Source organism: Entelurus aequoreus, linkage group LG23, assembly GCF_033978785.1.
Source record: "Entelurus aequoreus isolate RoL-2023_Sb linkage group LG23, RoL_Eaeq_v1.1, whole genome shotgun sequence".
In the NCBI taxonomy this organism is placed as follows: Eukaryota; Metazoa; Chordata; class Actinopteri; order Syngnathiformes; family Syngnathidae; genus Entelurus; species Entelurus aequoreus.
In genome coordinates, this window is record NC_084753.1 from 29,678,105 (window position 1) to 29,694,558 (window position 16,454).

A 16,454-nucleotide genomic window follows, 5' to 3' on the forward strand; every position below is an offset into this window, starting at 1 on the left:
CTTCCATATACTAAAGTAATGTCCGATCATTACCTTATAAAATTTGAAGTTTTGACTCTTTGTCAACAAGCTAATAATAATAATAACTGCTATAGCGGCCGCAACATTAATGCTGCCACAACGATGACTCTTGCTGACCTACTGCCTTCGGTAATAGCACCATTCCCAAATTATGTCGGCTCTATTGATAAACTCACTAACAACTTTGACGATGCCTTGCGCGAAATTATTGATAGTATAGCACCGCTAAAGCAAAAAAGGGCCCCTAAAAGGCGCACCCCATGGTTTACAGAAGAAATTAGAGCTCAGAAATTATCATGTAGAAAACTGGAACGCAAATGGCGCGCGACTAAACTTGAGGTTTTCCATCAAGCATGGAGTGATAGTTTAATAACTTATAAACGCATGCTTACCTTAGCTAAAACTAAATACTACTCAAATCTCATCCGCCTCAACAAAAACGATCCTAAATTTCTGTTTAGTACAGTAGCATCGCTAACCCAACAAGGGACTCCTCCCAGTAGCTCCACCCACTCGGCAGATGATTTTATGAATTTCTTTAATAAGAAAATTGAACTCATTAGAAAGGAGATTAAAGACAACGCATCCCAGCTACAACTGGGCTCTATTAACACAAATACGACTGTATATACGACGGACACTGCCCTCCAAAATAGTCTCTCTATTTTTGATGAAATAACATTAGAGGAATTATTACAGCGTGTAAGTGGGATAAAACAAACAACATGTTTACTTGACCCACTTCCTGGGAAACTTATCAAGGAACTGTTTGTATTATTAGGTCCATCAGTGTTAAATATTATAAACTTATCACTTTCCTCCGGCACTGTTCCCCTAGCATTCAAAAAAGCGGTTATTCATCCTCTGCTCAAAAGACCTAACCTCGATCCTGACCTCATGGTAAACTACCGACCGGTCTCCCACCTTCCGTTTATTTCCAAAATTCTCGAAAAAACTGTTGCACAGCAGCTAAATGAACACTTAGTGACTAACAATCTCTGTGAACCTTTTCAATCCGGTTTCAGGGCAAATCACTCTACGGAGACAGCCCTCGCAAAAATGACTAATGATCTATTGCTAACGATGGATTCTGATGCATCATCTATGTTGCTGCTTCTTGATCTTAGCGCCGCTTTCGATACCGTCGATCATAATATTTTATTAGAGCGTATCAAAACACGTATTGGTATGTCAGACTTAGCCTTGTCTTGGTTTAACTCTTATCTTACTGACAGGATGCAGTGTGTCTCCCATAACAATGTGACCTCGGACTATGTCAAGGTAACGTGCGGAGTTCCCCAGGGTTCGGTTCTTGGCCCTGCACTCTTTAGTATTTACATGCTGCCGCTGGGTGACATCATACGCAAGTACGGTGTTAGCTTTCACTGTTATGCTGATGACACTCAACTCTACATGCCCCTAAAGCTGACCAACACGCCGGATTGTAGTCAGCTGGAGGCGTGTCTTAATGAAATTAAACAATGGATGTCCGCTAACTTTTTGCAACTCAACGCTAAGAAAACGGAAATGCTGATTATCGGTCCTGCTAGACACCAACATCTATTTAATAATACCACCTTAACATTTGACAACCAAACAATTAAACAAGGAGACTCGGTAAAGAATCTGGGTATTATCTTCGACCCAACTCTCTCGTTTGAGTCACACATTAAGAGTGTTACTAAAACGGCCTTCTTTCATCTCCGTAATATCGCTAAAATTCGTTCCATCTTGTCCACTAGCGACGCTGAGATCATTATTCATGCGTTCGTTACGTCTCGTCTCGATTACTGTAACGTATTATTTTCGGGCCTCCCTATGTCTAGCATTAAAAGATTACAGTTGGTACAAAATGCGGCTGCAAGGCTTTTGACAAAAACAAGAAAGTTTGATCATATTACGCCTATACTGGCTCACCTGCACTGGCTTCCTGTGCACTTAAGATGCGACTTTAAGGTTTTACTACTTACGTATAAAATACTACACGGTTTAGCTCCAGCCTATCTCGCCGATTGTATTGTACCATATGTCCCGACAAGAAATCTGCGTTCAAAGAACTCGGGCTTATTAGTGATTCCCAGAGCCAAAAAAAAGTCTGCGGGCTATAGAGCGTTTTCTATTCGGGCTCCAGTACTCTGGAATGCCCTCCCGGTAACAGTTAGAGATGCTACCTCAGTAGAAGCATTTAAGTCTCATCTTAAAACTCATTTGTATAATCTAGCCTTTAAATAGACCCCCCCTTTTTTAGACCAGTTGATCTGCCGTTTCTTTTCTTCTCTCCTCTTCTCCCCTGTCCCTTGCGAGGGGGAGTTGCATAGGTCCGGTGGCCATGGATGAAGTGCTGGCTGTCCAGAGCCGGGACCCCGGGTGGACCACTAGCCTGTGCATCGGTTGGGGACATCTCTGCGCTGCTGACCCGTCTCCGCTCGGGATGGTTTCCTGTTGGCCCCGCTGTGGACTGGACTCCCGCTGATGTGTTGGATCCACTGTGGACTGGACTTTCACAATGTTATGTCAGACCCACTCGACATCCGTTGCTTTCGGTCTCCCCTAGAGGGGGGGGGGTTACCCACATATGCGGTCCTCTCCAAGGTTTCTCATAGTCATTCACCGACGTCCCACTGGGGTGAGTTTTTCCTTGCCCGTATGTGGGCTCTGTACCGAGGATGTCGTTGTGGCTTGTACAGCCCTTTGAGACACTTGTGATTTAGGGCTATATAAATAAACATTGATTGATTGATTGATGACATGTTACACGCGGGGGGCGGTATAGCTCGGTTGGTAGAGCGGCCGTGCCAGCAACTTGAGGGTTGCAGGTTCGATCCCCGCTTCCGCCATCCTAGTCACTGCCGTTGTGTCCTTGGGCAAGACACTTTACCCACCTGCTCCCAGTGCCACCCACACTGGTTTGAATGTAACTTAGATATTGGGTTTCACTATGTAAAGCGCTTTGAGTCACTTGAGAAAAAGCGCTATATAAATGTAATTCACTTCACTTCACTACATTGGATACATGGTTACATTGGATACACCATCCTAGGTACAGATGGTTTGGTTAGTTTAGTTGCTGTATATTACTAGCCATTAAGTGGAGTAGGTACAGATGGTTTGGTTAGTTTAGTTGCTGTATATTACTAGCCATTAAGGGGAGTAATATACAGCAACTAAACTAACCAAACCATCTGTACCTTGGATGGTGTATCCAATGTAACCATGTATCCAATGTAACCCCTTAATGGCCAGTAATATACAGCAACTAAACTAACCAAACCATCTGTACCTTGGATGGTGTATCCAATGTAACCATGTATCTAATGTAACCCCTTAATGGCCAGTAATATACAGCAACTAAACTAGCCAAACCATCTGTACCTAGGATGGTGTATCCAATGTAACCATGTAATGGCTACAGAGGGTTTGGTTAGTTTAGTTGCTGTATATTACTGGCCATTAGATGGTTACATTGGATACACCATCCTATTTTAATATGATATAATGTTTAATATAGGCAATGTTTAATATAGGCCATGTTTAATATAATATATTGTTTAATGTGTTATTTTTTGCCTAGTATACGTGCTTTGTTGAGTTTGTGTAAATAGTGATTTGAGTTTAATACTTTGTTTTTCATATGTTTAAAAGTTTTTCACCTTCCTGTTTGTGGTCAATAAATCCGCAAACTGAGTGAAATCCTGAGTCGGGTCAAATCTTCCAAGCAAGTAAGTAAGTGTCTCCCGGCTGGCCTGGGAACGCCTCGGGATCCCTCGGGAAGAGCTGGACGAAGTGGCTGGGGAGAGGAAAGTCTGGGCTTCCCTGCTTAGGCTGCTGCCCCCGCGAGCCGACCTTTAATAAGCGGAAGAAGATGGATGGATAATAATATGACTCCTTTTAAATAGCCTGCTCAGTGGCCTTATGGTTAGTGTTTGCCCTGAGATCGGTAGGTCATGAGTTTAAACCCGAGTCATACCAAAGACTATAAACATGGGACCCATTACCTTCCTGCTTGGTACTCAGCATCAAGGGTTGGAATTGGGGTTTAAATCAACAAAATAATTCCCGAGCGCGGCCACCGCTGCTGCTTACTGCTCCTCTCACCTCCCAGGGGGTGGAATAAGGGGATGGGTCAAATGCAGAGGGTAATTTCACCACACCTAGTGTGTTTGTGAGTATCAGTGTAACTTTAAGACAGAAGCCGAGAGTGAGGTTGGCGTGACATTATGGCGCAAATGTGAAACTTGGAGCCAAGCTATGCGGATATAAATGGATTGCTTACCTGAAACCAACTATGTGACTTTAACTTTACTTTAACTTTTTTTTTTTTTTACCTTAATGTGCCCTATAATCCGCTGCGCCTTATATATGAAAAAAGCTCAAAAATAGACCATCCATCGGCAGTGAGCCTTATGATCCGGTGCGCCCTATGGGCCGGAAAATACGGTACTCGCTAGGATAATCAACTTGTCGCTTTCTTGTCCGCGTCCACAAAGAGATCTCGGCGCCTGAGCTCGCGAGCGAATTACACGTTTCTTCCAGTAAGCTCTTCTGTCCGTGTTGCAGTCAGCGTGGGAAAAGAGCCGATGAAGATGCACGGCTTCTATTAGCTTTGGCGACTTGTGGTAATACACCCAAATAAGCACGGCACTCTGAACACAGAGGGGTCAGGGGGTGATATTGTATTATTACAGTGGTCGTTAAATGAGGTGGAAGTGGCAATTCTTGGCCTGAAAAGACAATTGGGGTAAAAAAAAAATCAAAAAAAATCTCCCTTATAATCCATTCAGGTTTGTTTTTTTATCCCCTTATTATTATTTAGCTCCAGTAAATTGTGATGTTCTTTGTAGAAATTATAGTTACGGCAATAGAAAGAAAGTGTATTTATTGACTTACAGTCGTGGTCAAAAGTGTACATACACTTGTAAAGAACATAATGTCATGGCTGTCTTGAGTAATTTATACAACTCTTATATTTTTGTGATAGTGATTGGAGCACATACTTGTTGGTCACAAAAAACATTCATGAAGTTTGCTTCTTTTATGAATTTATTATGGGTCTACTGAAAATGTGAGCAAATCTGCTGGGTCAAAAGTATACATACAGCGACATATATGATCAATTTTGGTGATGTAGAGAAGTTACAATCGAATCAATCAAATCAAATTAGCTTCATGGCATGGCCTCTTAACTTCATGTGAGTGATTATGATTGAGGACATCTGTGTACTTCTCTGAGCCCAGTTAAATAGGGCTCATGTTAAAGTTAAAGGCCTACTGAAAGCCACCACTACCGACCACGCAGTCTGATAGTTTATATATCAATGATGAAATCTTAACATTGCAACACATGCCAATACGGCCGGGTTAACTTATAAAGTGACATTTTAAATTTCCCGCCACACTTCCGGTTGAAAACGTTTCGATATGATGACGTTTGCGCGTGACGTCAATGGTTGAAGCGGAAGTATTGGCACACATTGTATAAATACAAACAGCTCTGTTTTCATCACAAAATTTCACAGTATTCTGGACGTCTGTGTTGGTGAATCTTTTGCAATTTGTTTAATGAACAATGGAGACTGCAAAGAAGAAAGCTGTAGGTGGGATCGGTGTATTAGCGGCTGGCTGCAGCAACACAACCAGGAGGACTTTGAGTTGGATACCAGATGCACTATCCGACGCTAGCCGCCGACCGCATCGATGATCGGGTGAAGTCCTTTGTCGCGCCGTCGATCGCTGGAACGCAGGTGAGCACGGGTGGTGATGAGCAGATGAGGGCTTGCGTAGGTGGAGCGCTAATGTTTTTATCATAGCTCTGACGAGGTCCCGTAGCTAAGTTAGCTTCAATGGCGTCGTTAGCAACAGCATTGCTAGGCTTTGACAGGCAGCACAGCATTAACCGTGTGGTTACAGGTCTAGAGTTTGGTTCGGTGTCTCCTGATAGTAGTATTGTTGATCTTCTGTCTATCCTTCCAGTCAGGGGCTTATTTATTTTGTTTCTATCTGCAGTTAAACCCGATGCTATCACGTTAGCTCCGTAGCTAAAGTGCTTCGCGGATGTATTGTCGTGGAGATAAGTCACTGTGAATGTCCATTTTGCGTTCTCGACTCTCATTTTCAAGAGGATATAGTATCCGAGGTGGTTTAAAATACAAATCCGTGATCCACAATAGAAAAAGGAGAAAGTGTGGAATCCAATGAGCCAGCTTGTACCTAAGTTACGGTCAGAGCGAAAAAAGATACGTCCTGCACTGCACTCTAGTCCTTCACTCTCACTTTCCTCATCCACAAATCTTTCATCCACGCTCAAATTAATGGGGTAATCGTCGCTTTCTCGGTCCGAATCTCTCTCGCTGCTGGTGTAAACAATGGGGAAATGTGAGGAATCCTTCCTCCGATGACGTCACGCTACTTCCGTTAGGGGCAAGGCTTTTTTTTTTTATCAGAGACCAAAAGTTGCGAACTTTATCGTCGTCGTTCTCCACTAAATCCTTTCAGCAAAAATATGGCAATATCGCGAAATGATCAAGTATGACACATAGAATGGATCTGCTATCCCCGTTTAAATAAAAAAAAATCATTTCAGTAGGCCTTTAAGGTCCCAAGAGCAACTGTGCAGACAATTATTCGTAAGTATAAAGTGCATGGCACAGTTTTGTCACTGCCACGATCAGGAAGAAAACGCAAGCTGTTACCTGCTGCTGAGAGAAAATTGGTCGGTATGATCAAGAGTCAACCGAGAACCACCAAAAAGCAGGTCTGCAATGAATTGGAAGCTGCTGGAACACAGTCAAGCGTGTTTTGCATCGCCATGGACTGAGAGGCTACCATGCAAGAAGGAAGCCCTTGCTCCAGAAGCGACACCTTAAGGCTCGTCTAAAGTTTGCTGCTGATCACATGGACAAAGATAAGACCTTCTGGAGGAAAGCTATGTGGTCAGATAAAACAAAAATGTAGCTGTTTGGCCACAAAACCCAGCAATATGTTTGGAGGAGAAAAGGCGAGGCCTTTAATCCCAGGAACACCTTTTCTACCGTCAAGCATGGTGGTGGTAGTATTATGCTCTGGGCCTGTTTTGCTTCTCATGGAACTGGTGCTTTACAGAGAGTAAATGGGACAATGAAAAAAGAGGATTACCTCCAAATTCTTCAGGACAAGCTAAAATCATCAGCCCGGAGGTTGGGTCTTGGGCGCAGTTGGGTGTTCCAACAGGACAACACGTCAAAAGTGGTAAAGGAATGGCTAAATCAGGCTAGAATTAAGGTTTTAGAATGGCCTTCCCAAAGTCCTGACTTAAGTGTGGACAATGCTGAAGAAACAAGTCCATGTCAGAAAACCAACACATTTAGCTGAACTGCACCAATTTTGTCAAGAGGAGTGGTCAAAAATTCAACCAGAAGCTTGTGGATGGCTACCAAAAGTGCCTTATTGCAATGAAACTTGCCAAGGGACATGTAAGCAAATATTAACATTGCTGTATGTATACTTTTGACCCAGCAGATTTGCTCAAATTTTCAGTAGACTCATAATAAATTCATAAAAGAAGCAAACTTCGTGAATGTTTTTTGTGACCAACAAGTATGTGCTCCAATCACTCTATCACACAAATATAAGAGTTGTAGAAAGTATTGGAAACTCAAGACAGCCATGACATTATGTTCTTTACAAGTGTATGTAAACTTTTGATTACGACTGTATGTGTGTGTTAGGGTTAGGTACCAAAATGTATTTCGATACTTTTCGATACTTTTCTAAATAAAGGGGACCACAAATAAATGGCATTATTGGCTTTATTTTAACAAAACATCTTATGGTACATTAAACATATGTTTCTTATTGCAATTAAAGAACAATTTTGTCCTTATATCAGATAGTAGACACAGGGCCGGCCTGTGGCATAGGCCGTATAGGCAAATGCTAAGGGCGCCGTCCATAAGGGGGCGCCACGAAAGTGCCACAAATGTTGGAGAGAGAAAAAAAAAAAAAGTTGGTACTATTATTTCTAAATACAAAAAATAGTCCCACATTAATTAAAATGCAATGTAAAGCCTATTTAATAGAAATATTATTTGTTACAACATTACCCCCCCCCCCCTCCCCCCGCCCCCGCACGGTGCGCCCCCTCCCTTCCCGTATCATGACTCTTACCACATCAAAAAATCAACACAAGATGTCAAAACGGCCAAAACTGTCAGATGCCCAGGGAAGAAAAAAGAGAAAAGAAGAGGAGGAGAAACGAGAAAAAGATAGAGGTAGCAGGTAGGTAACGTTAGCCTACATTAAATTATTTGTCTGTTACAGAATGTGATAGTAACCTGGCTTTTTAGCATTAAGCTAATGTTACATGATTCGGCAATTGCTAATCAATAAATAGCTAGTTCTGTTTTAACGTCGGGTTAATATTGTGGAGGGGGCTAAATTGTTATGGAAAATAATAATGTAACGTTAGATAATTACAGTACTCCCACCTTACATTCCTCAGGGACATTTGTATTAGATCTTTTAAGCAGGTGTTTTTTGTTTACATTGTTATTGCCTTCTGGTTAGCTAATGTTTTGCCCTGCAGGTAATAGCCACTTTTCCACCCCTTTATATATTAGGTATAGTTGTAAGCCTAGTTGTTAAAGTGCACATCATTAATGTTAATTAAGCAATATCACATGAGAGGGAATGCTGTTTTTTAATTTGAGCACTGCTGTGATTCGGTTAAAGATAATCATAACGTAACATTCTCATATAATATGTTAATTTGCTTTCTTTAAGTAAAAAAAAAAGGTCAAAGACAAAGCTATTCGGTTTCTTGTGAGTATATACACTTCACTGCCGATGTGGGGGGGGGGGGGGGGGGGGGGGCACCTAAAATCTTGCCTAGGGTGCCAGATTGGTTAGGGCCAGGCCTGAGTAGACAACTTGTCTTTTAGTAGTAAGTAAGCAAACAAAGGCTCTTAATTTGTCTGCTACAATCTTGTCTAAATTATGAGGGACAAGCTGTAAAAATGGATTATTAATCCACTTGTTCATTTACTGTTAATATCTGGTCATTTTTTTGTTTCAACATGTTCTATCTACACTTCTGTTAAAATGTAATAATCACTCATTCATCTGTTGGATACGTTACAGTTTTGGATGATACCACATATTTAGGTATCAATACGATATCAGATAGTTACAGGATCATAATTTAAGTCCTCATGTGTCCAGGGACGTATTTCCGGAGTTTATGAACAAAATATGAATTTAAAAAAAAAAGGTAAAAAAGATGTGATGATGTAAACACAGTAGTATCATTGCAGTGGATGTTTGGTGTCAATCCACCCATGGCATTTGTTTACATTCAGGAGCGCTATTTTTTGTTAGCGGTGATGCCAGTGAGCTATTGTATCCTCTTACGGTGTGTAGTGAAGCATGTTTAGCTATTCCTTGTAGGAGGCGAGGATTAGTGATTTAGAAGTGCGGATGGATGTTAGCCGCTAACTAGCTAGCCATGTCTTAAAGCAGTGGTCCCCAACCACCGGGCCGCACAAGAATTAAAAAAAAAAAAAAATTTTTTTTTTTTTTTTTTTTTATGAAATCAACATAAAAAACACAAGGTTGGGGACCACTGTCTTAAAGCACCTCTTCCTCAGGGCGTTTCAGTGTTATAACTTCACCTTTATCTTTAGTTTTTAGGTCAAAATGCATTCTCCCTTTTCTGTCTACACCAGGGGTCACCAACCTTTTTGAAAGCAAGAGCTCCTTTTTGGGTACTGATTAATGTGAAGGGCTACCAGTTTGATACACACTTCAATAAATTGCCAGAAATAGCCAATTTGCTCAATTTACCTTTAACTCTATGTTATTATTAATAATTAATGATATTTATCTTTGTGGAAACACTGATCATCTTAATGATTTCTCACATTAAATATATATAGAAACAGATAAATATCAATATGCAATACTTTATTTTTATATTTTCTCTAAGTACACATTTTTTAAATTGAACATTTTCAAATGATCACTTCTTGTGAAATCACAATACCCCATTTTAACTAGCTAGCCACTAACATTTTTTATAAAAGAGGAGAAAACACAAAAAAAATAAAATAAAATTTCGAAACATAATTTATCTTCAATTTCGACTCTTTAAAATTCAACCGAAAAAAAGAAGAGAAAAACTAGCTAATTCGAATCTTTTTGAAAAAATTAAAAGAATTTATGGAACATCATTAGTAATTTTTCCTGATTAAGATTAATTTTAGAATTTTGATGACATGTTTTAAATAGGTTAAAATCCAATCTGCACTTTGTTAGAATATATAACAAATTGGACCAAGCTATATTTCTAACAAACACAAATCATTATTTCTTCTCGATTTTCCAGAACAAAATTTTTAAAAGAAATTCAAATGACTTTGAAATAAGATTTAAATTTGATTCTACAGATTTTCTAGATTTGCCAGAATATTTTTATTTTATTTTAATCATAATAAGTTTGAAGAAATATTTCACAAATATTCTTCGTCGAAAAAACAGAAGCTAAAATGAAGAATTAAATTAAAATGTATTTATTATTCTTTACAATAAAAAAAATACATTTACTTGAACATTGATTTAAATTGTCAGGAAAGAAGAGGAAGGAATTTAAAAGGTATATGTGTTTAAAAATCCTAAAATCATTTTTAAGGTTGTATTTTTTCTCTAAAATTGTCTTTCTGAAAGTTATAAGAAGCAAAGTAAAAAAATAAATGAATTTATTTAAACAAGTGAAGACCAAGTCTTTAAAATATTTTCTTGGTTATTCAAATTCTATTTGACTTTTGTCTCTCTTAGAATTAAAAATGTAGAGCAAAGCGAGACCAGCTTGCTAGTAAATAAATACAATTTAAAAATAGAGGCAGCTCACTGGTAAGTGCTGCTATTTGAGCTATTTTTAGAACAGGCCAGCGGGCGACTCATCTGGTCCTTACGGGCGACCTGGTGCCCGCGGGCACCGCGTTGGTGACCCCTGGTCTACACACTGTGTCTGCTTGTAAGTACTCCGTGATTCTGCGCTGCCGAACATGCTCCTCTGCTCGTAAAACCAGCAATGTCATGACGTGACGACACACCATCATGCCCGTAAAAAAAGAACCGGTATTTAATTAGTACCGCGGTATTATACTAGTATCGGTATACCGTACAACCCTAGTGTGTGTTGATTATTTAGGTATGTTCAGCATTTGTGGTGATCTGTAAATGTAACTGTCATAAATAGCAGTATTACAGTATTATTACCACTATAGTACTCATTAAGCAATTCCGATAAATCTATAGAAGAGATGTGCATAAGCAGGGGTGTCCAAAGTGCAGCCCGGGGCCATTTGCGGCCCACAGCTAATTGTTAACCGGCCCGCCACACATTCTGCAAAAATTGCAAAATTGCTAATATAGCAAACATTTAAAAAAACATTTAAAAAAAAAAAGTGGAATGAGGTGAAATCTAACAAGAAAAAGTTGCAATGTTGACACAAAGCTGCCATGCAGGCTGTTTTTTTTCTTTTGTCTTTGTTTATTTTTCTTTTTTTTGCCATTGCTAAAAAAAAAAAAAAAAAAAAAAAAGACTAAAAATCTGTTATAATGAATTATTACTTAAAAATATCAGTTTAAAATGTTTTATGTGGAAAAAATATTGCATATATTGTGTGGTTGCCATAAAAAAACATCAAAGTTTTATTTGACAAAAGAGCATAAAACAAACAAAATAATAGTTCAAACGTAAAATGGACAGATATATCTGAAGTTGATCTCGTAATTTAAGTGTTAAAAGTAAAAAACAACTAATAAAAATGTATCACTTTATGAGTGGGGGACCTTTTGGATCCCAAATATATTTAGTAGGATTTTATTTAACTTTTCACTGTGATTACTCAAAAATGTTAAAGAATTAAAATGAATGGTGTCCTGCATTATTGATCTTTTAGGGCTCTAATGACTAAATACTGCATATTTCAGTTTTACTATAAAAAAACAAAGTTGTCTATGACAGAAAAGGCATACAACCTTTTTTTTTTTTTTTACTTTATATCAACCTCAAGTTGATATAGAGATTTACTGTAAGTGTTAAATAAAACAATAATAATAATAATTTGACTTATTTTTAACAGTTTAATGACTTAGACCCTTTGTGGTCCCCGGGAGCTCTAAAGGTTAAAAAAAAAAAAAAAATCTATTTATTTTGTTAGGGTTTGAAAATGAAAAATATCAAAATGGCCCCCGCATGCTTAAATTTTTCCGTGTGCGGCCCTCAGTGGAAAAAGTTTGTACACCCCTGGCATAAGCCAAACAAGAACCAATTCAATTGTTGGTGCAGATTGTAATACAGTTGTAAATCATGAATGTTCATTCTGGGTGTTGTTGATAAATGGCTTTGTTCTTCAATGTCATGTCTATATGAGTATATGTGAGTGTGAATGATTGTTACATTATGCGTCCAGTCCAGAATTTATCCCCCACTCCCTCCTTCGATGGAAATGTTTAGGATTGTTAAGTTTCTTTGTAAAGACAGTTTGATGGCGGTGGTGAATTGAACCCATTACAATGTGCACGTGTATCTCATTTGTGTTCCGTGTAATTGGTGTCATCAGTAAATGAAATAAAAACTAAACATAATTGGCTCAAATGCCTTCTCGAGAGTAGCAGCTGAGTGTTTGATGTGCGTTCAGCTGACCTTGGGCAAAGTGTGACTGATTGTCCAAGATTTAATGCTCAGCAACTGAAACCGAACATTTACGTTGTTTTTTTAAATTTTTTATATCGTTTGTCCACATTAGGATGGACGGCTAAGATGGAGCCTATCCCAGCTGACTGCGGGTAGGAGGAAGGATCGCCTACACCAGGGGTCGGCAACCCAAAATGTTGAAAGAGCCATATTGGACCACAAATACAAAAAAAAAATCTGTCTGGAGCTGCAAAAACTGAAAAGTCTTATACAAGTGTTATAATGAAGGCAACACATGAGGTAAGTGTCTATATTATCTATATTAGCCTACTATCAAAATGACTTTAAAAGTCTTATATAAGTGTTATAATGAAGGCAACACATGATGTAAGTGTTTCTATTAGCTATTTTAGCCTACTATCAAAATGACTTTAAAAGTCTTATATAAGTGTTATAATGAAGGCAACACATGAGGTAAGTGTCTGTTAGCTATATTAGCCTACTATCAAAATGACTTTAAAAGTCTTATATAAGTGTTATAATGAAGGCAACGCATGAGGTAAGTGTCTGTTAGCTATATTAGCCTACTATCAAAATGACTTTAAAAGTCTTATATAAGTGTTATAATGAAGGCAACACATGATGTGTCTATGTTAGCTATATTAGCCTACTATCAAAAGTCTTATATAAGTGTTATAATGAAGGCAACACATGATGTAAGTGTCTATATTATCTATATTAGCCTACTATCAAAATGACTTTAAAAGTCTTATATAAGTGTTATAATGAAGGCAACACATGTGTCTATATTAGCTATATTAGCCTACTATCAAAATGACTTTAAAAGTCTTATATAAGTGTTATAATGAAGGCAACACATGATGTGTCTATATTAGCTATATTAGCCTACTATCAAAATGACTTTAAAAGTCTTATATAAGTGTTATAATGAAGGCAACACATGATGTAAGTGTCTATATTAGCTATATTAGCCTACTATCAAAATGACTTTAAAAGTCTTATATAAGTGTTATAATGAAGGCAACACATGATGTGTCTATGTTAGCTATATTAGCCTACTATCAAAATGATTAAAAGTCTTATATAAGTGTTATAATGAAGGCAACACATGATGTAAGTGTCTATATTAGCTATATTAGCCTACTATCAAAATGACTTTAAAAGTATTATATAAGTGTCATAATGAAGGCAACACATGATGTAAGTGTTTCTATTAGCTATATTAGCCTACTATCAAAATGACTTTAAAAGTCTTATATAAGTGTTATAATGAAGGCAACACATGATGTAAGTGTCTATATTAGCTATATTAGCCTACTATCAAAATGACATTAAAAGTATTATATAAGTGTTATAATGAAGGCAACACATGATGTAAGTGTCTATATTAGCCTACTATCAAAATGACTTTAAAAGTCTTATATAAGTGTTATAATGAAGGCAACACATGATGTAAGTGTCTATATTAGCTATATTAGCCTACTATCAAAATTACATTAAAAGTATTATATAAGTGTTACAATGAAGGCAACACATGATGTAAGTGTCTATATTAGCCTACTATCAAAATGACTTTAAAAGTCTTATATAAGTGTTATAATGAAGGCAACACATGATGTGTGACAATCATTGGTACTTTAACTTTAGTGTGTCTATATTAAGCAGCACGGTGGTACAGGGGTTAGTGCATGTGCCTCACAATACGAAGGTCCTGTGTAGTCCTGGGTTCGATGTCGGGCTCGGGATCTTTCTGTGTGGAGTTTGCATGTTCTCCCCGTGACTGCGTGGGTTCCCTCCGGGTACTCCGGCTTCCTCCCACCTCCAAAGACATGCACCTGGGGATAGGTTGATTGGCAACACTAAATGGGCCCTAGTGTGTGAATGTTGTCTGTCTATCTGTGTTGGCCCTGCGATGTGGTGGCGACTTGTCCAGGGTGTACCCCGCCTTCCGCCCGAGTGCAGCTGAGATAGGCTCCAGCACCCCCCTCGACCCCAAAAGGGAAGAGCGGTAGTAAATGGATGGATGGTGTCTATATTAGCCATGATAGCCTACTATCAAAATGACTTTAAAAGTCTTATATAAGTGTTATAGTGAAGGCAACACATGATGTAAGTGTCTATATTAGCTATATTTGCCTACTATCAAAATTACTTTAAAAGTGTTATAATGAATGCAACACATGATGTAAGGGCCAAAAGTAGCTGTAATAGCCTACTATCAAAATGACGTTAAAAGTCTTATATAAGTGTTATAATGAAGGCAACACATGATGTAAGTGTCTATATTAGCTATATTAGCCTACTATCAAAATGACGTTAAAAGTCTTATATAAGTGTTATAATGAAGGCAACACATGATGTAAGTGTCTATATTAGCTATATTCGCCTACTATCAAAATGACTTTAAAAGTCTTATATAAGTGTTATAGTGAAGGCAACACATGATGTAAGTGTCTATATTAGCTATATTCGCCTACTATCAAAATGACTTTAAAAGTCTTATATATAAGTGTTATAGTGAAGGCAACACATGATGTAAGTGTCTATATTAGCTATATTCGCCTACTATCAAAATGACTTTAAAAGTCTTATATAAGTGTTATAGTGAAGGCAACACATGATAAGTGTCTATCAGCTATATTAGCCTACTATCAAAATGACTTTAAAAGTCTTAAGTGTTATAATGAAGGCAACACATGATGTAAGTGTCTCTATTAGCTATATTCACCTACTATCGAAATGACTTTAAAAGTCTTAAGTGTTATAATGAAGGCAACACATGATGTAAGGGCCAAAAGTAGCTGTAATAGCCTACTATCAAAATGACGTTAAAAGTCTTATATAAGTGTTATAATGAAGGCAACACATGAGGTAAGTGTCTGTTAGCTATATTAGCCTACTATCAAAATTACTTTAAAAGCCTTATATAAGTGTTATAATGAAGGCAACATATTATGTAAGTGTCTATATAAGCTGTAATAGCCTACTATTAAAATGACTTTAAAAGTCTTATAAGTGTTATAATGAAGGCAACACATGATGTAAGTGTCTATATAAGCTGTAATAGCCTACTATTAAAATGACTTTAAAAGTCTTATATAAGTGTTATAATGAAGGCAACACATGATGTAAGTGTCTATATTAGCTATATTAGCCTACTATCAAAATTACTTTAAAAGTCTTAAGTGTTATAGTGAAGGCAACACATGATGTAAGTGTCTATATTAGCTATATTTGCCTACTACCAAAATTACTTTAAAAGTGTTATAATGAATGCAACACATGATGTAAGTGTCTATATTCGCTTACTATCAAAATGACTTTAAAAGTCTTATATAAGTGTTATAATGAAGGCAACACATGATAAGTGTCTATTAGCTATATTAGCCTACTATCAAAATGACTTTAAAAGTATTATAAGTGTTATAATGAAGGCAACACATGATGTAAGTGTCTATATTAGCTATAATAGCCTACTATCAAAGGTTGACGCAAATCTTCGTTGACAGAAATGTTGTATTTTAATTTTTATTCTACACATTTTTGCAACATTGGATATCATTAGTTAAATGGAGGCTTCTCGCATGATGAGATAACTTCTGGAAATGACTGGCTCAGAATGACCAAAGGTATAGATGTGTGTGTCCAAGTTTAAGGAAACTGCAGGCTGTCTTCTTCTAATAGATTTGTTACAATCTTTGCAAGCTGGCTAATGTTTGCTGTGGTCTGGAACAACATG